General features: G+C 38.2%; 1 protein-coding gene across 7 annotated transcripts in view; it reads right to left on the reverse strand.

Moving 5' to 3' along the window:
• Positions 1-25,780, reverse strand: part of ldah (lipid droplet associated hydrolase) — a 316,978-nt gene that overhangs the window by 256,262 nt on the left and 34,936 nt on the right. The window contains exon 1 of one of the 7 annotated variants that reach the window (XM_059981800.1): positions 10,829-11,154. The exons of the other annotated variants lie outside the window; for them this stretch is intronic. The gene's annotated coding sequence lies outside the window, so the exon portion shown is untranslated. Of the gene's footprint in view, positions 1-10,828; positions 11,155-25,780 lie in introns of those variants that run through there. 7 annotated transcript variants of the gene reach the window in all.

The raw sequence follows: 25,780 nt of genomic DNA on the forward strand, positions 1-25,780 counted from the left end.
TTTGGCCTTATTCCTATCTCAGTGGAAACTGAATTGCCATGGTCCTATAACATTTTGCAAAATTCAAATTTTTATTTATACTTAGAACCCAAAAAAACACTGAAAATAAAATAAAATATTTTTCTGAATTTTTTTCTCAATACAAATAGTTGTTAAAGATTGCAAAATCAAACTCAAGAGCTTCTGTATTTTTTTCATTCAAAAACACATTATAATCCTCTGCTCAACTTTTCAGACATGATTCCAAATCAATTTTTCCTCACAGGAATGAATTAATCTTTTCCTGGATTAGACACAAGATTTCTGACATCAATGAAAAGTAATATTCAGAAGGAGATAATCAACTAAAGTATTTTGTAACGTAATAGTGACTAAGCTGCCTAACAAACATCTTAAATGCTGTATATTATGGTTGAAAAAATATTTTTTGTGACATCCTTAACAATAGTAGAGAGATTTGGGATCCATATATTGTAGATGCCAATAGTGACATAGAGAGAGAACAAAGGTACTAGTTTAAATGTAGTTTCAGTCAAGAGGATTTACAATTTCAATCAATGTTAAATGACAAAAGATAAAAATTTTGTTCAGGAAGAACCACTCTCAACTATTCTTTCATTTACACAAAGCAAATCTAGCAGTACCTCTACTTTTGCCTAGATAGTAACATAGTACAGTAGCCATACAAATTCCCACAAAGTCACTGAAGATAGCCATGCATTACAGCAGTGTTCCACAAGGGTTGGTATTAAGACCACTTTTCATGTTATATGCCAACAATTTGGATGACAGAATTGATGGCTTTGTGGCCAAGTAGAAATCTACAGCACATTACTCGCTCTTTGGTTCACAATATTGTGCTGACCATGTAACCCACAGATGATACAAAGATAGGTGGACGGGCAGGTAGTGTTGAGGAAGCAGGGAGTCTGCAGAAGGACTTGGATAGATAGGGAGAACAGGCAAAGAAGTGACAGATGGACTACAGTGTAGGGAAGTGTATGGTCATGCACTTTGGTAGAAGGAATAAACGCGTACAGTATTTTCTAACTGTAAAGAAAATTAAAAAATTAGGAGGTTCAGGGGGACTTGGAAGTCCTCATGCAGGATTCCTCAAAGGTTAAATTGCCAGTTGAGTCAGTGGAAGAAAAGAAATTGGGGTTAGGAGGGAAAATGGTTCAGCCAAGAGGAAATGGCAGAGCAGACTCAATGGGCCAAATAGCCTAATTCTGCTGCTATATGTCTTATGGACAATGTTAGCATTTACTTCAAGAGGACTAGAAAATAAAGAGCAAGGATGTGATGCTGAGGCTTTATAAGGAATTGATCAGACTGAACTTGGAGCACTGTGAACAATTTCAGTCCCTTTATCTAGGAAAAGATACGCTGGCATTGGAGAAGGTTTAGAGGATGCTCACAAGAATGATTCCAGAAATGAAAGGATTAATGTATGACTAGCATTTGATGGTTCTCGGCCTGTATTCACTGGGGTTTTGAGAATGACAGGGACCTCATTGAAACCTATCGAATACTGAAAGGCCTAGAAACAGTGATGTGGAGATGATGTTTCCTAGAGAGGGCAAGTCAAGGATTAGAAGGCATAGCCTCAGAATAGAGGGATGTCCACAGTTGAGAAAGAATTTCGTTAGCTCGAAGGCAGGGAATCTGTGGGATTCATTGCCATGGATTGCTGTGGAGGCCAAGGCATTGAGTGTATTTAAAGTTCAAAATAAAATTTATTATCAGAGTACATACAACGAATAAACTCTTCTTGGGTTTCCAGCCAGGTACAGATATGAATTTAACTGACATTTCAATGACAAATTCTGCCATCTTCATCAGGAATGATGCCTGGCCATATCCAGTCCCTGTTTACAGTTTAATTCCAGTTTACTTAGAACGAGACCTTCATCTTTGTTGAAATTCTTTTCTTCTAGTTTTAGTTCAATAGCTTCTTTCACCAGGCGGTCACTAAAGCGATTGGCACAGCAGAGTAGTTTTGTGCAGTCACAGTCAGTCCTATGGCAATTACAAATACAATGTTTTACTGCTGATTTCTCTGGGTAAAACCAAATGGATACACTTCCTGTGCTCCTTGATACAGGTTTCCACCATGCGTCTGCCTGACCAATATATGCTACTCCATATTGAAGTTTTTAAATTTAAAGTAAATTTTTAAAGTAAAATATTTGAAGTAAAATTGGATAGGTACATGGACAGGAAAGCAATGGAGGGTTATGGTCTGAGTGCGGGTCAGTGGGACTAGGTGAGAGTAAGTGTTTGGCACGGACTAGAAGGGCCAAGATGGCCTGTTTCTGTGCTGTAATTGTTATATGGTTATATTCACAGGGAATCTTGTAAACACCAGCCAACCTGAGTCCCAGGTCATCTTTGACCTGCATAAGCTATGATTTGAGTTTCCTTATGTGTTTGTGGTGGTATTAATCCGGTATTTCTTCAGGATCCTTCCAATCCTTCCAGAAACCATGGAAATATAGGAAAGACAGGCTGCAGCAACTGGTTCCTCCTCGTCATTAGGTTTCCCTGGGTTTTCTGTCAGCCCTTTTAAGGGCCCAATTGCTTTCCTTCACCTTATAGCTATTCTGTAGGAGTGTTGTGTGCAATCATCTTATTTCCTCATGGAGACTTTCTGGGTCCGAAATAATTTTTGCACATTTGATTACAGTAGAAAGAACCACTCTACATTGGGAGGCATGATGGCGGCTGTTACTGTTGACATACAAGTCCGTGTGAGTGGGTTTCTGATGCTCAGATCATAGCTTATGTGGGTCAAGGGCGACCTGGGACTCAGGACAGCTGCCACTTACAGGATTCCCTGTCAATACAGAGAAGCATATATTGAACAGATGGGTCACACAGTGGAAAACCACATCAAGGAGCACAGGAGGTATATTCGTTCGAGTTACCGGAGAAATCCGCGGTAGTAGAACATTGCATTCCCAATTGCTGTAGGATTGACTTCGGTGCCTGGTAAAGGAAACTATTGAAGTAAAACTAGAGGAAAATAATTTTAACAAAGATAAAGGACTTTGAATTTTAACATCATAAATCAGCGAGTTATTTGTTATATCTCACAGAACACCTCTTTTTCCTTTATTAGGAAGAGAGAGAGCTGCGGTATGTTGAATTACCAGGTGAACCAGTAGTCTTTGGGATTCTGTAGTCTTTATTGATGCTTTGCTGCACGCTTGAGTGCTCGGTGGAGAGTGCTGATGCTTTTTCGCTGGTGGGGAGGGGGGATCGCTGCCTTGCTGCAGCTTATGCATGGGAGGGGAAGCTGTGGGGTTCTAAAGTTTAATTGTCATTCATTCTTTGGGACACTCCATTAAATGTACCTATTGAAACCTATTGAAAGGTCTCATTCTAAGAATTGGAATTGCATTATAAACAAGGTGGGACAGCGATAACCTCATTGGATGATGGCTAATCAATCAGGAGTGACAGACGTTGGGGGTATAAATACCACTGGACTAGACGTGCCCAGGCAACATCTCTGATGAAGATGACAGAACTTGTCAATGAAACATTGGTTAAAATCAATACCTGTACCCAGCTGGAAGAACAACAAGAGTTTGTTTATCATACATGTTTGGAAAACACGAGAACCTTTTTCAGAGTACATGCATATCACCACATACAACCCTGAGATTCTTTTTCCTGCGGGCATACTCAGCAAATCTGTAGTACAGTAACTGAAAACAACAAACTGTGCAAATGCAATTATGAATGAATAGCAATAACTAACAAAGGCATGAATTAACAAGATAGAGTCCTTAAAATGTTATTTTCCAGTGACTGTACATTCACCAACAAGATAGTGGGTAGAGCAGGCCTCATCCCTGGTTGGAATTCTGCCTCTCCTGGCGTATATCCAGCCATGTATTGACTTTATAAAAGTGCCACGCTTAACTGCCCTGCTGGAGCTCATGGTTTCTGCTTTGCATTTAATCGTTAATCGTGAGATCTGAAGACTGTTGATGTAATTTTGTAGTCTATTGTCAAGAGAAAATTTACATGCTGCAGATTGCAACAAAAGTAATTTAAAAAAATATATATTTAAGAGGAAAACATGAACTATTCTCTGCAACCCGCAGAGTCGCCAATGTATGCCTGCACCATCTTACTCAAATAAGATAGAAGAGGTTGATAGGTTCTTGGTTAGTCAGGGCGTCAAGGTTACGGAAAGTAGACAGGAAAATGGGATTGTTTGGGTTAATAAATCAGCCATGGCTGAGCAGACTTGATGGACCAAATGGCCTAACTCTGCTCCTATGTATTATAGTCTTACGACCTACGTTAATCATGCTCAGAAACCGAAAAGCTTAATATACTTATACCATGAAAGTTGAATGGTTAAGTTTCAACACTTTTAATGAAACTTTTATTTTGGCAAATAAAGCATGGAAATATTTTGTTTGGAAAATTCTGTTTAAGTGTTGTAGCTTACAATTTATACTTTTATACTAACAGGCAGTTTTCTCAAGTAACTAGAAAGCTAAGTGGAAAAAGTTGATGCTGGAAAAACAATGAGGTGAAACTATGTAGCCTGCACAGTGACCCAGACAAATTATTAGGCCTTGATGGTATTTTCTTCAATCAAGGAAAGAGGTGTTTACTTTCTAAGCCTTAAAGAGAGCAACAGGTCAAAGTATCAAATACCACTGAAAATCCATGTCATTTCAGTCAGTTCAAGTGGCAGACAAAAAGCAAAAGCCAAGCTGTAATAGCTTGTGGTAACCAAACTGTTCTGAACTACAATACAATAGTTGTTCTTAACATGAGTAGAAGTGTTCAATACTCTTTACACGCATTTTCATTCTGCTAGTTAATTCATAGCATGAGATTCTCATCAAAATATGAAAGGAGCGAACAAAGTAGTAAAAAATATAAAATTTACAAATTCCTTTTCTGAATTTAATGCAAATCATTTTGAAAACCAATGGCAGTTGTAAACACAAAAACAAATTACTACATAATGGACAAAATTATTAAAAGCTGGATCATTGTTTGTTTTGATCAAGAAACTGGAATAATATTTAAGTCATTTCAATTAAGGGTCTCCTGTTGGGAAAATGATACATGCAACTTTATTTGAAACAATAATTGTAAAAATTCATTTTCATAATGTGATAAACAGTTCTTCAGAGAGAAATAGAAGGAAAAATTCCCAAAATGTTGGTTTTACGCATCTAGTACATCAATATCCTCAAAGAACAATTATAACAAATTAAGAAAACACAATTTGACCTTATCTTTTTTTCAGCAGTATCATTGGCATCAGCAAGTCTGAAAGGATAATGCTGCACACAATTTTATTCCCTCATTTTACTCAACACACTCCTGTCTATACACCCATTTGCTTGCATCTAAGCAGCTTGAATCTTCCATGGGACAATGGAATATGATAAGATGAGGAGAAGCAACCACATTTTCTCTCTTGCACCAATGGAAATACACAGCAGCATGCATGATTCCCCCCCCCCCCCAAATATGGAATATCCAAGAGCATAGAGTTAATAAATAAAGCTTTCTTAACTTTATTATTTTATTTAAGTCAATGGTTTAAAGATAAATTTGAAGTCTTAGTTCCAAATGTTACACCTGGCTGGCCAGTGCAAGGAAGTTTTTAAAAATAAATCTGCAACTAAGATTCTAGAACTCAATGCAAGGAGATTCACTCTACTCTAAATCTACTCATGGGAGGAGATTGCTGGGACCACAGCAGAGAATTCTGTTAATTAACCACAGGAGAGGCACTGGATGGAGAATCGCTAACATCGTGCTTCGATTTATGAAGGGCAGCATTTATAAACTAGGGAATTACAGGCTGATGAAGCTTAAATCAGTGGTGGGGAAGTTATTGGAAGAGATTCTAAGAAACAAGATACATTTTGATAAGACTAGGACTGATTCAGGATAGTCAGTATGGCTTTGTGTGTGGGACATTATGTCTTATGAATTAGATTGAGCTTTTTTTTTATACAAAGGGGATTCACGAGGCAGGATTCACAACGTGTATTTTTGCAAGGCCTCTGACAAAATCCCACATGGTAGGCTTATCCAGAAGTTTAGAACACATCGATCCAGAGTAACTGAGCCAATTGGATTGAAAATTAGCTTGATGGTAGGAGGCAGAGTTTGGTAGCAAAAGGTGGGAGGCTTATACCCAATGGTGTAGCACAGGGATCAGCTCTCAGCCCTTCATTGTTTATCATCTACATTAATGGTGTGGAAGTTAACGTAGGTGACATGACTTGTAACCTTGCAAACAGACAGTGGAGAAGATAGTCTTCCAATAACTTCTAGGTCAACTGGGAAAAGTATGTGAGGGAACAGCAGATGGAATTCAGCTTTGACAAGTGTGAAGCGGTGTATTTTGGGAAGTTAAGTTGGGGCGGGGCCTCAGGGAGTGTTGTTGAACCGAGAAACGTTGGAGTGCAAATATATAGTGGCAATGCAAGCTGGTGAAGGAGGCATATAACATGTTTTTCTTTGTCAATTGAGGCATTGAGTATGAGTTAGGATATCATTACAGTTGTACAAATGTTGGTTTGGCTGCACTTAAGAGTACTTGCAGTTCCAGCTGGCACACTGATGTAATTAAACCAGAGAGGACACTGAAAGGGTTAACAAACATGTTACCAAGATTGAAGGGTCTGAAATATAAGGAGAAATTGAATAGGCTGTGCCCATTAACCCTGTAGCAAAAAATCTAAGAGGGATTATGATAAAGGTGTATTAAAATTATGAGAAGCATAGCTCAGGTAGATATTAAGAGTTTCTTTCCCATGATAGGGATGTCTAAAACTAGAATGCAAAGGCTTAAAGTGAGAGAGAGGAGGTTTAAAAAGGAATTGATGGGTAAATTTTTCACACAAAGTTTGGTATCAGGAATAAACTGCCAGAGGAGTGCTGGAGACAAGCAGCGCAACAATATTTAAGATGCATCTAGATATTTACTTGAATGAGCAAGGCGAGAGAGATATGAGAATAACACAAGCAAGTGGGATTAATTCAGATTTGTCCAGATAGGAGCAGTGGGTTAAGACTATGCCATACAACTCAACAGAAATGTTCATAATGCTGCAAATAAACAAACACTTCCATTTACTGTTCTATGTTGAACTGAACAGGGAAAATCACCTGAACATGCAGCTCAGTTTCTCAAATGACCCATGCTAGGTAGGATCCATAATGTCTAATCTGCTGGCCAGGAACAGTTAACCCCAATTTCACAACAGGGCCCCTCAGAATATAATTGGTTCACATAAGTGGCCAAGAACAAACACTAACAATAAAACTGTAGAGCAGGGGTTCCCAACCTGAGGTCAACAGCCCACTTGCTTAATGGTATTGGTTCATGGCAAAAAAAAGTTTGGGAAGCTCTACTGTAGAGGAAATTTTACATTCAGAGTATTTAATATCTGCCAAAAATGAAATAAACATAATAAAGCATTTAAAGCTTTAATAACCTCATTATGTCAACCAAAAGGACCCTTAAGTAATTAAAAAAGCATTACAAACAATTTTTTAAAACTGTAACATATCTGATTCTTTACTGTCTTCTACAGAACTGTGAAAACTTTGAGGTTACTGGGTGAGTAAACTGTGTATAGGCCAAACCCACCTTGAGACTGACTGAGGTGAGTAGTAGGGTAATTTCAGCAAGTTTGTTCTGCCATTGAGGATCATATTGAGTCAAACTGCTTGGAACCTGTCAGCCAGTTTGGGACCTCTTTGTTGGATGCATACATGCTGAAGACTTCTACTTATGCAAGTAAATGGCAGTACTTCATGGCTGCACCAGATGCTGATCCTGTCCTGCTAAGAATTACTCCTCCAGTTTTTGATGCACAGGTAACTCAGCACTTCATGGGGAAAAATCATTTTGAATTGACTGTATTTATGTTGTTTGTAGTGTTGTTTATTTATTCTCTAGATTTCGAGTCTATAAAGATCAGCTCAAGTAGGACACTGCTTTTTTCCAGAATTTGTAACTAACGAAATAATGAAATCTTTATATTGTAATACAATATTTTGTCATTTCTTATTATCTAATACTGAACAGCAGTGAATGAATCTTTCCATAATTGAACAGCATTAAGAGATTCTAGCCAGGTGTATCTTCTTAAAATTATCTGCATGTTCAGATCTTAAAACTTTTAAGGAAATTAATTATACAAACATTTCAAGTTGCATTAAGCTATCTAGCTGCACATGTATACCAGGCATAATGTTTTCAATGTCATTATACTGGGAGTTAAATGGTTTCAATAATATTTAACAGGCTTCTGTCAAACAACTTAGTAAAATTAAACTATCTGAAAACCAACAGGAAGTAAACAATCACTTGGATAAAAGCCATTTATTCTTCAAATAATCTTTAAAAATAGTATAAAATATAAACTAATTTTGTGCAATCATTGCTCAAAGGCAGATTAGACAGTAATAGAGATAAACTGCTGAAATATTATCAAAACCTAATGCTGAAGAAAACTATAACAAAATTAAGATTAAAATATATTCAAGTGAACTAGAAAATTTGAAAGGAAATTAGAGGCACTAAGATGGGTCCAGAATAGCATAGCAGTTAGAAAACAACACAATTATAGTTCAGGGCATCACAGTTCAGAGTTCAATCCCAGCATCCTCTGTAAGGAGTCCCTGTGGAATGCATGGGTTTGCTTTGGTCCTCCAATTTCCTCCCACAATCCAAAGATGTATCGAGTGGGTTGACTGGTCACTGTAAATTGTCCCATGATTAGGTTAGGGTTCTTTCGAGGTTGTTGGGGGTTGCTGAGTGGTGCGGCTAGAAGAACTAGAGGGCCTATTCCAAGCTGTATCTCCTACTAAATAAAATTAAATGAACATTTTCTCAAAGTGTGACTGAACATGAGATCATCATGAGTGACTTTGCTTTTACTCCTCCAAATTGCTGAACCTGGCAAGAAGGAATCCCAGTTTTTTTGTATTCATTGCCTTTTGAAGTAGAAACTTCAACACACAAAGGAGCTCCTCCATAAATTTTCTAATTATTTTTCCCCAAGTCCATTCCATGAACATTAACCAGATCACCTCCTGCAGCTCTGACCCTGATCTGGCCTGAAGTACTTTTGGTCTGACGTATGCTGCAGGTGCAGCCTAACATATCATGATTATCAGCATCCCTGACAGCAAATTATTACTAGTCTTTCTTGTTAAAGATTGACATTATTGAACAAAATGTCAATTTATGTGTACTAAGATATCACTATTTATTCTCTCTGCCAATCTGCTGGAATTATAAATGTGCTACTTTTAAATGATTGATAGCATGAAGCCAAAATTAAATTGCCTACTGTACACTTAATTTTAGTGTTATTACATAATCCCCACAAAGTTGTGAGAATGATTTGTTTGGTACAGTATGTTCATAATTTACGAAATAAGGACTTTGAAAGAAATATAAACAACTATTCAACATTTGTTAACTTCTCAAATTGGTTTGATATGACTACTTACTTTGCAATTGGATTAATTTTTCTGAGAGAGTGGAATGCTCAATCAATGCTACAAATTCCTCAAAATACATTGCTTTCTTAACTTTAAGAAGTGTTCTTTTATTCTTCATATGGTTCTCTGTGAAAATGCTTCAGAGGGAATTTATAGTTATGCCTAGTACATAAACTTAGTAAACAGATTAAAGAGCAAAATTAATGGAATATCCTACTGCTCAATACTTTATCAAATATAGATGCATACAAAGCATTTTAAGTTACCATTTATTGCAACTGAGGAAATCAATCAAAACATTTCAAACATTTGCAGATTAATTGTCTATTAAGTAAAATTGATTAAGCTTCAAAGAAAATTTTTTGACTGCTCAATGCTTTGGGATAAGACAGCAGCTTAAAAGTTGTGAAATAAATTCAAGCTTACTCACTTATACAAAACAAAAACAGATCTGCGGACTGCTTTATCACCTCGAGTGCAAATTTCTATTCCATCACTGTCATTTTCAGGATCTTCATGTTTAAAAAAAATTATCTTTATGACTCAAACGCTGTATACAATTAAGGGGGCTTTAAACAGATACTCAACATATTTTGAAAACCATTTCAATACATATATACTGACAGATTTCACATTAAGAGCTATAATGACTCGAATAGGTATTTGTTTTATCCAAAACACGATGCATGTATAGTAATAGAATCTTGGCATTTCCCATGAAACATGCCCATACAATTACTTTAAAAATAAAATGCACATACTATACAGAAGAAGAAAATACATTCATTCAAATTAATGGTGGTAACAATCCAGCTAGATCATTTCAGAACCAGCTAGATCATAAACCCATGTATTTCCAGATGTTGTGGTTTTAACTATTTACTTTAATGTAGAACACATATGCCTGAAAATTTGGTAAAAGGCTGGGCAAACATTTCATTTTTATTTGTTAGTAAATATATCATTCTTAGTATATAATATATTGAATGCTCCTTCAACAAAACTGAAATTAAATTGAGTCTCAATAATGGGAACTAGTGTTTTAAAAGTTAGTGACTGATGTGTTGGCCAGAATTTATACTTGGGGCACAAATGAAAATGCTGGAGTAAACAGTACCCCAAATCAGTAATCCTTTCCTCAAACATTTCCCCACAGCTTCCCTTCTAACATATTTCAATATTGTTGGCTGCACCATGATTGAGCATTGATGGAATCTGCTTTAAAGAAAACTTATCAGATTACCACTCTTAAATAAGCCAACAGATATTTTTATAAAGCTCTATTAATTGCGTCTCTGCTGCCTTGTGGCCATACCTTGTGGGAAAGGCTTCGGGAGTAAACCCCGGGAAGAAATCCAGAGCCGGGATCCCTAAGGCGTTTGATGTTTACAACTTCACTCTAGCAACCTCTGCGGTAACACTGGTGCCAAGCTGTATCAGCACTTGCCTTTCCCTTGGACAACATCAGTGACGTGGAGAGGGGGAGTCTGCTGCATGGGCAACAGCCGGTTCTTCTAATCTTCCCACCCAGGCTCGCGTCCTGAAGAGGACACAGTCCACCAGAGGCGCATACCCATGATCCCCTGGGATCAACAGCAGCTACTATTAATTGTTTAATATTGAAAAATACCAATCAGGTCAATCTACTACATCCAAATAAACTGATTATAATTGTATAAATCATAATTTATAGTTGTTGAAAATTATTCTCCTGCTATATTGGTTTTCAGTTGTCAGATCCTTGTTAAGATTTTAAAACATTAACCATGAGTTAATAAGTTTTATCTTCGTATTTAGAGAACCAAAGGGTTACACATTAGTGCAATTAGTTGCTGTTTAATTCATATTGTTGTACTCTATAGAATTGGCAGAAAATATCACAGAAACCTCACTAAAGCAATTCAAAATTCACAGTCAATGACAACAGCAATCCTCAATTAGAATGGACTTGTGCCAAAATAGGAGTGAGATACTTAGGATTTTACTGAAAAGGTGGAGAATCTGCCTGTAGAAGGTAGTGGATATACCTAAGAATATCCAAGGAAGAAGAAGAGATATGTAACAGGTGAGGGCTGAGGTAACCAAAATATAATATTGCAATGTTGGAGCAGTTACCATTGTATTTAATGGCACAGCAGCCCAAACACTTCTGGTCAAGGGGTGGGGTAATTCTGAAGGAAAAATGTTGGTTACAATATTAAAAGGATTTTGATCTCATTAATCACTGATAAGGTATTTTTCTCACTCAAATGCACCAGGATGATAGACAGTTTGATAATGGTTTAACCAATATGTGGTTACCTTGATATACAGTACACCTAATATGTCAGCCTAAATTAGGCATAAGGTCTAGAAGAGTTATCAGACTGAGCTGAAAACCAAAGTTTATAGCAGCTGTAAAAATAACTTGCACTTAAAGGATGGAACAAACACTTGAAAGCCACTCTCCACAAGTGCCCTCAAATAGTATTCGGCTGCCTTCAAATTTGGCCTGCATTACTAATATCATTCCCTATTGATCCCATTCCCTTTTATGACAAATGTTTTTCTAAACTCGAGTCCTGCATATCCCTACACCCGCCCCAAGACCGCTCACTGCTGTAGCACTTTCTTTCAGCCAAACTCTGGGCAACATATCCAAGTCATCACAACATCTCTTATTTCCACCTTGGCAATATCACACAGCTCTATCGCTGGCTTAACTCATCTGTCCTCTGTGCCTTCATTACCACCAAACTTGACTATCCCAACAAATCCCTAACTGGCCTCCTTCTCCCTGAAAAACAAATCAAACTCTATGCCATTAACTGTATAGTGTATTTACACGCAGTTTTAAAATCTCTCCATCCTTTCCTATCCTTATAACATCTTCCTTTCCTCTGACACATCTGCGCCCACAAATCCTGGGTGCTTAAATAACCCCAAATTTTAATCTCTGCTCAGCTACCAAGAACCAAAGCTTTGGAATTCCAGCTATCATTCCTCATTTAAAAAGTTCCCTTATGCAACTTATTGTCATCTGCCCTAATTTCCCATTACTTTTTTGTTTGTTAACACTTCTGTCAAACACCCTGGAACATTACACTCAGCTCAAGTTAATGGCCCAGAATGCACACGCAATGATAAACTACCTGCAAATGTTTTATGCACCTCTTCTGCGCTTACCTAGTGTGAATCTCAAAAGAGAAACTTGCTGAATGAAACCAGCTCCAGAAATAGCATTGAACCCTGCATATTCACTGGGCCAGAAAAACCAGCCCACAAAAATGTTTAAAAACACTTTTGCAGCGACTTTAGATAGATAGATAGATACTTTATTGATGCCAAAGAAAATTAGTATCACAGTAGCATTACAGGTGAACAGAGATACAAATACAAGAAGAGGGGAGGGAGGGAGAGAGGGAGAGGGAGAGAGAATAAAAAGTAAGTACCTCAGTCTAACAGGAAAGGATCATCATTTTACTGGCTATAGGTTGACTCATTATACAGTCTACTAGCCAAGGCTAAGAAAAACCTCATATAGCACTGTTTGCAGCAACGCAGTTCTCTGACTCTATTGCTAAAAGTGCTCCTCTGTTCAGCCAAGGTGGCATGCAGAGGGTGAGAAACATTGTCCAGAATTGCCAGGATTTTCCGTAGGGTCCTTTGTTCTACCACAGACTCCAGTGTGTCCACGTTGACTCTTATAACAGAGCCAACCTTTCTAATCAGTTTATTAAGCCTGTTAGCACCACCTATTTTGGTGCCATTGCCCCAGCACCAACGCACAGAGGATTCTACCGGCAACAACAGACTGGTAGAACATGTTTAGGAGAGTTCTGCATACTCCAAAGTACCTCAAGTCTCCTCAGGATGTAGAGGTGACTCTGGCCCTTCTTGTACACAGCCTCTGTGTTGGTGCTCCACTCAAGTCTGTCACCCAGGTGCACCTACAGGTACCTGTAGGTCCTCACCACATCTAAATCCTCACCATCAATAGTAACCGGGAGCAGTGCAGGCTTTGTCTTCCTAAAGCCCTTCACCATCTCTTTTGTCTTATTGATGTTGAATTGCAGATAATTCAGCTTGCACTATTTGACAAAGTCGTCCACTAGAGCCCTGTATTCATCCTCCCGTCCTCCCCTTAATACACCCAAATATTGCTGAGTCATCAGAGAATTGCTGCAGATGACATAAGACACAGGAGCAGCCTATCGGGTCTGCTCCGCCATTCTATCATGGCTGATCCCAGATCCCACTCAACCCCCTACACCTGCCTTCTTGCCATATCCTTGATGCCTTGACGGAATTGATCAACTTCTACCTTAAATATACCCACTGACTTGTCCTCTACTACAGTCTATTGCAGAGCTTTCCACAGATTCTCTACTCTGGCCAAAAAAAATTCCTCCTTACCTCTGTTCTAAAAAGTTGCTGCTCAATTTTGAGGCTGTGCCCTCTAGTTCTGGATACCCCCTCCATAGGAAACATCCTTTCCACATCCACCCTATCTAGTCCTTTCAACATTTGGTAGGGAAGTTTCAATAAGATCTCCCTGCATTCTTCCAAATTCCAGTGAGTACCGGCTCAAAGCTGCCAAATGTTCCTCTTATGTTGATCCCTTCTTTCCCAGAATCATCCTCGTGAACCTCTTCTGGACTCTCTCCAGTGACAGCACATCCCTTCTGAGATATGGGCGCAAAACTGTTGACAATTCTCCAAGTGCGACCAAAGTAGTGCCTTATAAAGACTCAGCATTATCTCCTTGCTTTTATATTCTACTGCCCTTGAAATAAATGCTAACATTGTATTTGCCTTCTTTTCCACAGTCTCAACCTGTAAATTAACCTTTTGAGTCTTGCACGAGGACTCCCAAGTCCCTCTGCACCTCTAATATTTGAACTTTCTCCCTATTTAGACAATAGTCTGCACTATAGTTCATTTTACCGAAATGCATTATCATTTATTTCCCACTGTCTTCCAAATTGTCTAAGTCCTGCTGCATCACATTGCTTCCTTAGCACTACCTACCCCTCCACCTATCTTCGTATCATTCACAAAATTTGCCACAAAGCCATCAATTCCATTATCCAAATCATTGGCAAACAATGTGAAAAGCATCAGTTTCAATACTGACCCCTGAGGTTCACCACTAGTCACTGGCAGCCAACCAGAAAAGTCCCCCTTTATTTCCATTTACTCCTGCCTATCGGCCATTCTTCTATCCATGCCACTATCTTTCCTGTAATGCCAAAAGATGGAATCTTGCTCAGCAGCCTTATGTGTTGCACATTAACAAATGCTTTCTGAATATCCAAGTAAGTGAAATCTACTGCCTCTCCTTTGTCTGCTCTACTTATTACTTGCTTGAAGACCTCTAACAGATTGGTCAGGCAAGATTTCCCTTTACAGAAACCATGCTGACTTTGACTTATCTTATCATTAATCTCCAAGTATCCCAAAAGCTCATCCTTAATAATAGACTCCAACGTATCTCCAACCACTGAGGTTAGACTAACTGGCCTACAATTTCCTTTCGTTTGCCTTCCTTCCTTCTTAAAGAGTGGAATGTCATTGGAAACTTCCACTCCTCCAGACCATGCCAGAATCAAGTGATCTTGAAAGATCATGACCAATGCATCCATTATTTCTTCAGTAAACTCTCTCAGGACTCTGGGATGTAGTCCATCTGGTCCAGGTGACATCCACCTTAAGACCTTTGAGTTTGCCAAGCGCTTTTTCCTTTGTAATAGCAGTGGCACTCACTCCTGCTTCCTGACAGTCACGGTCCTTTGGCACACTGCTAGTGTCTTCTATAGTGAAGACAAATACAAAGTACCTGTTAAGTTCATCTGCTATTTCTTTGTCCCTCATTACTACCTCACCAGCATCATTTTTCAGTGGTTCAATATCAACTCTCACCTCCCTTTTACTCTTTATATTACTGAAAGAACTTTCAGTATTCTACTTTATATTGCTGGCTAGTTTGCCCTCATATTTCAACTTTTCCCTTGTTACGGCTTTTTTAGTTGCATTTTGTTGGATTTTTAAAAGACTTCCTAATCATCCAACTTCCCACTCACTTTTGCTACATTGTATACCCTTTCCTTGGCTTTTATGCAGACCTTAACTTCCCTTGTCAGCCAAAGTTGGCTAGCCCTGCCATTTGAGAACTACTTTTGTGGGGCATATCTATCCTGTGCCTTGTGAACTGCTCCCAGAAAATCAAGTCTCTCTGCTCTGCTGTCATCCACGACAGTGTTCTCACCCAATCCACCTCAGCAACTTCCTCTCTCATGCCTGTAATACCCTTTATTCCACTGTGATACTGATATATGTGACTTGTGCTTCTCCCTCTCAAATTGCAATATGAATTCATTCATATTATGATCACTGTCTTCTTAAGGTTCTTTTACATTAAGCTCCCTAATTATATCAGGGTTATTACACGACACCCATTCTAAGATAGCCTTTCCCTGAGTAGGCTCAAGCACAAGCTGCTCGAAAAGGCCATCTCCTAGGCATTCAACAAATTCCGTCTCTTGTGATCTGACACCAACCGGATTTTCCCCAATCTCCTTGCATATTGAAGTTCCTCATTACAATTGTGTCATTACCCTTATTACATGCCTTTTCCAGCTCCCTTTGCAATCTCAACTCCACATCTTGGCTACTATTTGGAGGTCCTATATATGTTTTTTTCACCCTTGCAGTTTCTTAACTCCACCCACAAAGATTCAACATTCTCTAAACCTATGTCACCTCTTTCTAAAGATGTAATTCCATCTCTTACCAGAAGGGCCACTGCCTGTACCTTCCTGCCTGTACTTTTGATGCAAAGCATGTCCTTTGAAGTTAAGCTCCTAACTCTGGCCTTCTTTCAGTCACGACCACAACATCATACTGACCAACCTCTAATTACGCCACGACTACGTCCACCATATTCTAAATGCTAGGCATATTTAAATACAGCACCTTCAGTCCTGCATTCTTCACCCTTTTGAATTTTGCTTCTGTAGTACAATTTAACTCTTAGCATTTGTACCCAATCATTGGCTTGTCCTTCCTTACTTGCATTCACGTTGCATCCATCATCTACTTGTAAACCTGTGGCTCGTGCTCAGCTCCATCACACTGGTTCCCATCCCCCGACGTATTAATTTAAACCAGTCCCAATAGCTCTAGTAAACCTGCCCACAATATTGGTCCCCTTTGGATTCAAGTGCTACCAGTCCCTTAAGAACAGGTCCCACCTGCTTCAAAAGAGGTCCCAATTATCCAGAAATCTGAATCCCTGCCCTGTGCTCCAATGCTTCACCCACACATTTATCTGCCACCTCATTCTATTCCTATCTTTACTGTTGCGTGGCACAGGCAGCAAACCCAAGATTAGTACCTTTGAGATCCTGCTTCACATCTTCCTTCCTGACTCCCTGTATTCTTTTTTCAGGATCTTCTCCCTTTTTCTACCTATATCACTGGCACCAATATGTACCATGATTTCTGGCTGCTCACATTCCCTTTTCAGGATATTGCGGAAATATCTCAACGACTCAGTGTTGTATCTGAAGTCTGAGGTATGCTGGGTAAGGGGGAGGAAAGCTAATATAGTGCCCTGTGGTGACCCAGTGCTCTTATAGCCACGTCTGACATAGAGCTCTGAAGCTGCACAAACTGGTCTGCCAGTCAGATATTCCATTATATCCATGCCAGATGTCAAAGCTGCTGAAACATTGGTTCAAGAGACTTTTGACATTTATAGACATGCAAAAACGTTCAGAAACTACCAAAATATTCAAACTATCAAAAATTAAAAAGCAAAGCAAAGGGACTTAAACAAAAAACATTCAGTTATGTTCCAACACTCCAAAAATGGCTAACAACTGTAGTCTATTCGTCTCTTGTGGCTGCTCATCTGCACTTGGATTAATGGACATGCTGTCCCTGCACTAAATTCACCACCATGTGCAACGGAGAACTGCCACAATTTTGTGTTGCTCACTAAAGGGTAGCAGCAGATCAGACATGGGAATTAAATTCTCTGCCTCAACAACTAATGCACAGTAGCATTCACATCTACTATAAAGAAATAGTTTGAGGTGCTGTTTATGGCCTGAGCAAGGATCAATGCAAATTAGCGACTGCCATACCAACAAGCTCAATCTCACCACTTTGCTCGAGAGCACCCAGTCAACCCAAGACATGCTACTGTTTAATCAATTATAGCAGTGTCAAGCACCAACATTCTTTCTGTATCAATAACCACGCTTTAAAACCTCCCTCTGCAACCAGATATTCAAAGTTCAAAGTAAATTTAGTATCAAAGTACATATATGCCACCATATATAACCATGAGATTCATTTTCTTGCAGGCATATTCAATAAATCCATAATAGAATAATACCTGTAATAGAATCAAAATACTCAACATCCTTATTAGGAGACTACAATTCATGGAGATCAGTAAAAACATCTCCTCTCACTGACTATAAACACAGGTGCACCTCGGGGTGCATGCTTAGCCCACTGCTCTACAGCAATAATTGTGCGCCTAAGAAGAATTTAAATGCCATTTATAATTTCACTAACGTACTACTGCTTTGGTACACCAATGATGAGATCTACAGGAGTAAGAAGATTGGCTTGTTGAGAGGCGTCAGCAAGACCAAGGAACTGATTGTGGACTGATTCAGGAAGGGGAAGTCAGGTCCTCATTGAGGGATTAGTAGTGGAAGAGGTGAGCAGCTTCAAGTTCCTGGGCAGCAACAACTCAGAGAATCTATCCTGAGCCCAACATATTGATTTGATCAAGAAGGCAGCACACCAGCAGCTCTACGTATTAGGGGTTTGAGGAGATTTGATATGTCACCAAAGATTCTTACAAGTTCACCACAGACTCAACCAGCTCCATTAGAGGCACAACCTTCCCACCGTCAAGAGCATCTTCAAAAGACAGTACCTCAAGATGGCATCCATCTTTAAGGATCCTCACCATCTGGGACTTGCCCACTTCTCACTACAGCCATCAAGGAGGTACAGTTCAACATGTACAAACAAGCTAGATGAACTCAGCAGGTCGGGCAGCATCCGTTGAAACGTTGACTGCTTTTAACGGATGCTGCCTGACCTGCTGAGTTCATCCAGCTTGTTTGTTCGTGTTGATTTGACCACAGCATCTGCAGTGTACTTTGTGTTTACTAAGGAGGTACGGAGCCTAAAGATCACAGTCACCAATTTAAGAACAATTCCCTGTCTTTAGACTTCTGAACAGTCCATAAAATCACTAACATTATTCCGTTATTCATTTTTTTGCATTATTTATTTTTGTAATGTATAGATTTTTATCTCTTTGCATTGTCCTGCTGCCTCAAAACAACAAATTTCATTTCATTTATCTGCGAAAAAAAAAGATTCAGATTCTGATCTGAAACACTAGTGCAGTAGAGCTCAGACTAAACGCAATGAAGTGGTGCAGTAGTGTAATGCTATTACAGCGCCAGCAATCAGGGTTCAATTCCTGCCACCGTCTGGAAGGAGTTTGTGTGTTCTCCAAAGCCGTACAGCTTAGTAGGTTGTGGGCACGCCATGTTGATGTCAGAAACATAGTGACACTTTCAGGCTGTCCCCAGCACAGCCTCCAACTGCGTTAGGCATTGATGCAAATGATGCACTTCACTGTAGGTTTCAAACTACATGTGGCAGGTGAAGCTAATCTTTATTTCCTGAAACTGTATTTTGCAGATTCTATGATCATTAGTGCTCTTTCAGTAAATGCCTGTATTTTACAGCTTTTTCCATTCCCTTGCTCATGTTTTCTCCATTTACCTTCATTTAATCAAGTGCCCTCACTTACACATTACCCCACAACTGTCAATGCCGCTTCCCATTTGCAATATTCCTTTTATCCAACTCATCCTTTTCCCACTCTCACTGCAATTTAAAACTTACTTGTTTCCTTCTTTTCTCAGTTCTGACTAACGGTGTTAATCCTAAAGCATTAAATCTATTTCTCTTCCCACAGATGCTGCCCAACTTGCTGAGAATTACCAGCAGCTTGGTTTTATTTAATTATTATTGGTTTATTGGTCCAGTAGAGATGCAAGGCAGCTATATGAAAACTTTGTAATACCCAGATTTTGTACATTTGAAACCAAATTTCTATTATTAGTCTTAGCTAAACTAAATTAAAAATGAGAGTTTATCTGTTTTTTAAAAAATAATCACTTTGTTTTACTGCACTTTAAACAGGTGGTTTATAGATAATGTTTTTGATCACCAGGGTGATTTGGCACGGTGAGGGAAGTATGTTCATGGCAAGCTTATAATTACACTAAATTCACAAGGAGATGAAAATAAAGATAAGAGCAAATCTTACAAAGAGGATGAAAGAATCGTGATTCTGATTTGCTCTCCATACCCGCCAGCAACGTGATCAAGGGTTTGAGCAGTAGAACATAACGAAAAATGTATTTACATTCCGAGGCCATAGAGTTTTAACACTGAAGATGGCTGGAACAATTCTTTTTGGAAAATCCTGTGCCCGATTCAGATAAAACCTATCATAAGGAGGAGCCAGAAAAGATGACAGGTGATAACTATTGTTCTGAGGTTTTGTACTTCCTCAGAGTAAAACTCCAGAAATTGGGAGTTCAGGAATGTTAGACTTTGAATCTGTGCCACATTAGTTGGCCTTGTATTATTTACTGTGTTCTACGTTTGCATAAATACAATGCAAAGCAATTACAGTACTTCTATCACTGAGAAAACTTTCCAGCAAACTGTCATCAAATATATCCCAATGTTACCAGTTACTGCTTGATATGAATACATTGGGATTGGACATCCTTGAAACGGCTGCAAAAATCTCAAAAGAAGTTTACTGTCAGCAAAGACAAGCCAATCCTGCCTATGCCACTTCATATCAGATGGCTTTGGTGTTTGAGTTCTAAAGAAAGTGTACTTGCATCACAAAAGATTGCCAGCAATCCCATCAATAGAATAAGGAAATCAAGATAGCTAAAGAATAGAATGAGAGTAACCATTTATAGAGCTCATGGTACTTATCCATTTTAAAATGAAGCTAAAAGAGGCATCTCCATCACTTCAGTATCATATTGCTAACTTTGAGACATTTTTTTAAATCACAAACTACAAGACATTCAAATCTGTAAAAATCCAAACTGTAAAAATAGATTACTCCGCACCTGCTTTCATTTTTGCAAACTTATCTTGCTAAGGCAAACAAATTTGAGAAAAGCTAAAAACAAATATTTTCTCATTTTAAATTTAAACCCAAACTGAGCACTTCAATAAATTTTCTCTCCATTGTCACCAAATGTAATTAAATATTCTTGCATGACATAAAAAGGAGTAAAGAAACAACTCTTCAAAAAATAATTCCACATTCCCTTATAATATAAATGAGCTTCAACAGAATAAAATTACACATCATACCCTTTTAATTCAAACTGAGCATATTAAGGATGAGCTTTGAAACAGGATTTTGTTATAGCATTGTGTGATTGAGTCTAGTCAAACAATAATCATGATGATATCTTGTCCTTTCACAAAGGTTTGATTCCAAACTAGGATGCTGCTTTGTAATTGCCAAAACTCCATTGTTTCATTCAACATTTTCTATGTGTGAAAGTGGTGTGTATGTATTGGAAAGCTTTGGTCCATGGAGAGTCTGTGGGCAATAAGTATCCAATAGTCCATCTCAGCTCTTTCAGCCAATAGAAAGCATTCAATAATGAAAATATTGAAATGATTTCTCTAGATCACCCTTACATCAAAGTGCAAACTGGAACGTTAGCTGAAAAACTTAACATTTTAAAAAGCAATTCTCCTTTTGCTTCAAAAATATACCATGGTAATTAACAAGAATAAATATATTACAATCTATCATAAAGTTAACAAGACATAAATGTGTTTTTTTTTGTTCACTGGTTCTCACTGAAACAAGTGCCCTTCCTAACATAACCTGTATTCTCATTTAGTGGCCCTTCTGTCAAATACACTTAGTGGCCACTTTATTCGGTAGTGGCCACGTCAATGCAAATATCTAATGGACTAACACACACAAAGTGCTAGAAGAACTCAGAAGGCAAGGCAGCATCTATGGAAGTGAGTACAGTCAACATTTCGGGCCCAAACCCTCTGGCAGGACTCTTTTCCACAGATGCTGCCTGGCCGGCTGAGTTCATTCACCATTTTGTCTGGTTGCTCGGATTCCAGCATCTGCAGATTTCTCTTGTTTTTTTAAAAAATCTGATCAGCCAATCATGCGGCAACAACCCAATACATAAAAGCATTCAAACAAGGTTAATTGGCTCAGTTGATGTTCAGACCAACCATCAGAACTGTGGAATGATTGTTGGTGCCAGACGGGGTGGTTTTAGTATCTCAGAAACTGCTAACCTTCTGGGATTTTCATGCACAAGTCTCTAGGGAGACTGGTGCGAAAAACAAATAACATTCAGTGAGTGGCAGCTCTGTGGGCAAAAATGTCTTGTTAATGGAAGAGTTCAGATGAGACTGGCCAGACTGGTTCAAGCTGACAGGAAGGCGACAGTAACTCAAATAACCACATGATACAAACCACATGTATACCTAGCTAAAAACATCAACAAATGCAATCAACAGACTGTTACAGTGTCACATGCAGCAATATGCATTCTTCCCAAAAAGCTGTGAAGACTCAATAGATAGGCCTGGAGGAAATCGGTACAGGAGGGAGTTGTGCTGCAGGAGAATAACCTCCGCTGTGCTGCAGAGAACAAGCAGCAGATGCAAAAGGAGAGACTGAACAACCACTAACCACAGCCATTACTTACTGTTGCCCACACTGCGCCGGAATATGTGGATCCCAGATCAGCCCATACAGCCAGCTGAGGGCCCACCAATACATTACCCCTTGCAAGGTCACTTCAGCTTGAGTGATCACACACATCACTGATATCTATCACCTCCATTCTCTGTACTCCAGCAACACCCACACTGTCCACCTCAACACAATCAGGCCACTCACTCAATAAATGCCAGGATAACTGCCTCAATTCCCACACACACAGACACACAGAAAAGAAAGGCAAAGATAAAGTTATGTGAAACTAAAGGATGCAGACCAACTAAACTAGTTTTAGAATAGCTAGCATTATGTTGAATTGTTGCTTTTCAGTACTTTTATGATGTAATTAAATGTAAGTAATAATTGAAATGTCTTCATCCTAATTTTCTTCTTATACAGTGTATTTCTTCGATTATCTACTTATAATGTAAACAAAGTTGTTTTATATCGTAATATTTCATGGCATTCATTTGCATTCAGAATACAGAAAGCAAGGCCTCTTCAGTTTTGAAATAGCGCCACCTGCCAGCCGATATTCAAAATGACCTGCTCCAAAATGTCATGAGAATTTGCTTCCTTCTCTAGTTCGGATAAATTTGACTGTGAACAGAATTACAGGAAAATCACTTGATACTTGGTTATTAGCATTGCAACATTGGTGCAAAGCGATTTTCAAAAATCATTAAGTTTTATGAAATACAGCAACATTGATGGGGTAAACCTCATCATAAAACTGAGGAGAATCAGTTAGGGAGTTGAACCATCAGGCTATCTGCATCGATGACAAAACAACTTTAAGGGAATGACTGCCGATGACATACAACATAACTGAACACATTTATTAGAAGTTGAATTACATTTGATGGTTCACAGCAGTATTCTATTTTCACAGGTTTTTACAATTGACTAGGTTTTAATCATGCTCTTCTAGCATTGCACATTCATACTTTAGTGGAATTTATTAAAATATTGAAGCTGTTATTAAAGCCATAAATCCTAACCAAACTTAAAGGTTTAAAGAAGACATGCTCTCTGGTTACAGTTAAACAATGTGGATATATTTAAATTCTTATGGATAGTGATATTTAAACTTATAATTTACTGTTCTACTTAGGACTATTCAATAATATATAGATAAAAGAAAACAGTTGGAAATCAAGTGCGTGCATTGAACAGCAGGTTGTTTAAAATATAGAGAGCAGCTGGGCATGACATGTCTCTCAAAAAATGCTTAACAGAACTTACATGGTTATAATTTAAAATTAACCTGACAGTATAAGTTACAAGCATGAGCTTTGGGGACTTGAGTGAAAGAATACATACCAAGGGATCAGTAATATAACCTCATGTAGACGCGTTGATAACTCATTTGCTATTGCATACAGTTGAGAAATGCCTGCCCAAGACAATGATTTACCTCAAAGGAACATAGCGCTATGTGCAATGACCACAAGAGCTCAACCTTGGAATTCAGTAATGTATAATAATCTAAACCGGTCATATGAAATAAATTGATCATTAACTGAATGTCTGTCAGACATTGATAGAGTCACATTTGTTCTGAAACATCAATATGTGTCATGGCCAATTCAATCAAATACCAGTGCTTGAAAATTTCAAATGATCTTCAAAATTGCTTAAATTAGCAGATCACCAAAAATAGTTACAGTACTTGAGTTCTCTTGTAGTAGATGTTAATCCAAACAATGGGAAATTTCACTTCTCATTAAGGTAACCAATATGTTTCATTTAGCAAGAAACAATAATCATTGGATAAAAGGTATTTATAAAAATATTATTTAGCAGAGCATGTAAGACTCACTTTGTAAATATCTCTTATAATCGCAAGTCTTTCAAACGAAAGTAAGACAGCATTGTCATTATTATTGAGGAAGTATCACAAACGGTACATGCAAAGCCTAGTTAGTAATGGTCCAAGCTTGCTATTCTCATCTCAGAACAATTTGGACTTCCACATATGCATGATCAAATAGTGGTCTGAATATATTGAGGGTCAGTTGCCAGTGCATATGAATGTCTGTTCCATCATGAGGGCTGCAGCAGAGAACAGATTTGCTAAAGTCAGGGTTTACATATGCTTTATTTATTTTATATTAATTTAATTAGCTCTTCAACATGCTTCTAATTAATTTAAATATTAGTTGATTTTATTTATTCAGATCTATTTGAATAATTTTGAAATGCTTCCAATTGTCACAAATATTTACAAGCTGTTAAAAAGCCTTTCACAATAGTAGTTCAGGCATCCCTGCCATTCGGAACCAATTCCACAAAGCAAACAATATGTCAGGTCTTTGGATGGGAATTGTGGTCAGCAAGTCAAGCCAAAAGGCTTGATCCAAGACAATCTACGAAGTGATACTGGTTGAAAGGTAAATAATGATCACAGCACTTCTTCAGATTTTAACTATGTCATACTTTATAGCTGTCCAAAAGGACCAGAGCCTCAGTTAAACACTTGATCAGAACTTGATATCTCTGATGGTGCCACACTCCATCACAACGAATGGTACTGCCATTTCAAGATAATGAACTTGATCCTGAAATAGGTAAAGAATCCCACCATTAAGGTGACAACCCTTAGCTGTCCACAGAAATAAATGTACTATTTTGATGATTTCAGAACACTTGGAAAACTAACAAATATTATGATATTAAATTATGATCTGCTAAATAATATTTGAGGTAGCATTTAGGACATAAGAAAAATGATCTTCATCATAAAAAAGTAATCTATCTATATTGATGTGAAATGGCAGACTGGTTTATCTAAACCAAGAAGCTACAAATAAAGATAGCATTCTGAGATCAAAGATATAACTGGATCTGTCTACTGCTGAGCCAGATTAAGCACGAGGTTGAGCACATATATGGCATCATCACCAAGGAGCAATACCCTTGAAGAAAACATGTGGTCCTGACAAAGGAACATTTAATAACAATCTGGCTACAACATAGTAGTTGTGTTTCAAGAATGTTTTCAAATGTTTGAATGGTATGTAACCAGATGTCACAGATTTACAAGCTGCATGGAGGATTTAAAGCAATGCTGATTAGAACAATGTGAATACTATAAACATTAGACAATTAGAACCATAAAGGCACGATCTTCAAGATGCTCTTCTCCCTGGCTTTCTGCCACATCACACGACATTCCTGACGATATTCCTCTGAAGAGCAACACTGTGAAGCATGCAGCACATCAAAGGATTTGAATCTTTAACTGGAATGTTTCTCAAGATACTTCTACATTAATGCATGCATGTAATGTTTCAGTCTAGGATGGGGTACTCAATTATTTGGGGTAAAAATATCTCATCTTTATATGTATTTAACTAATATCAATGCAAGCTGCCCTTTCTCATTTGTGCATAGGATTGCTGGTTGGGGCACTCTCATCGTACGTATAAAGTCCAT

The sequence above is a fragment of the Hypanus sabinus genome, chromosome 10 (assembly GCF_030144855.1).
Source record: "Hypanus sabinus isolate sHypSab1 chromosome 10, sHypSab1.hap1, whole genome shotgun sequence".
In the NCBI taxonomy this organism is placed as follows: domain Eukaryota; kingdom Metazoa; phylum Chordata; class Chondrichthyes; order Myliobatiformes; family Dasyatidae; genus Hypanus; species Hypanus sabinus.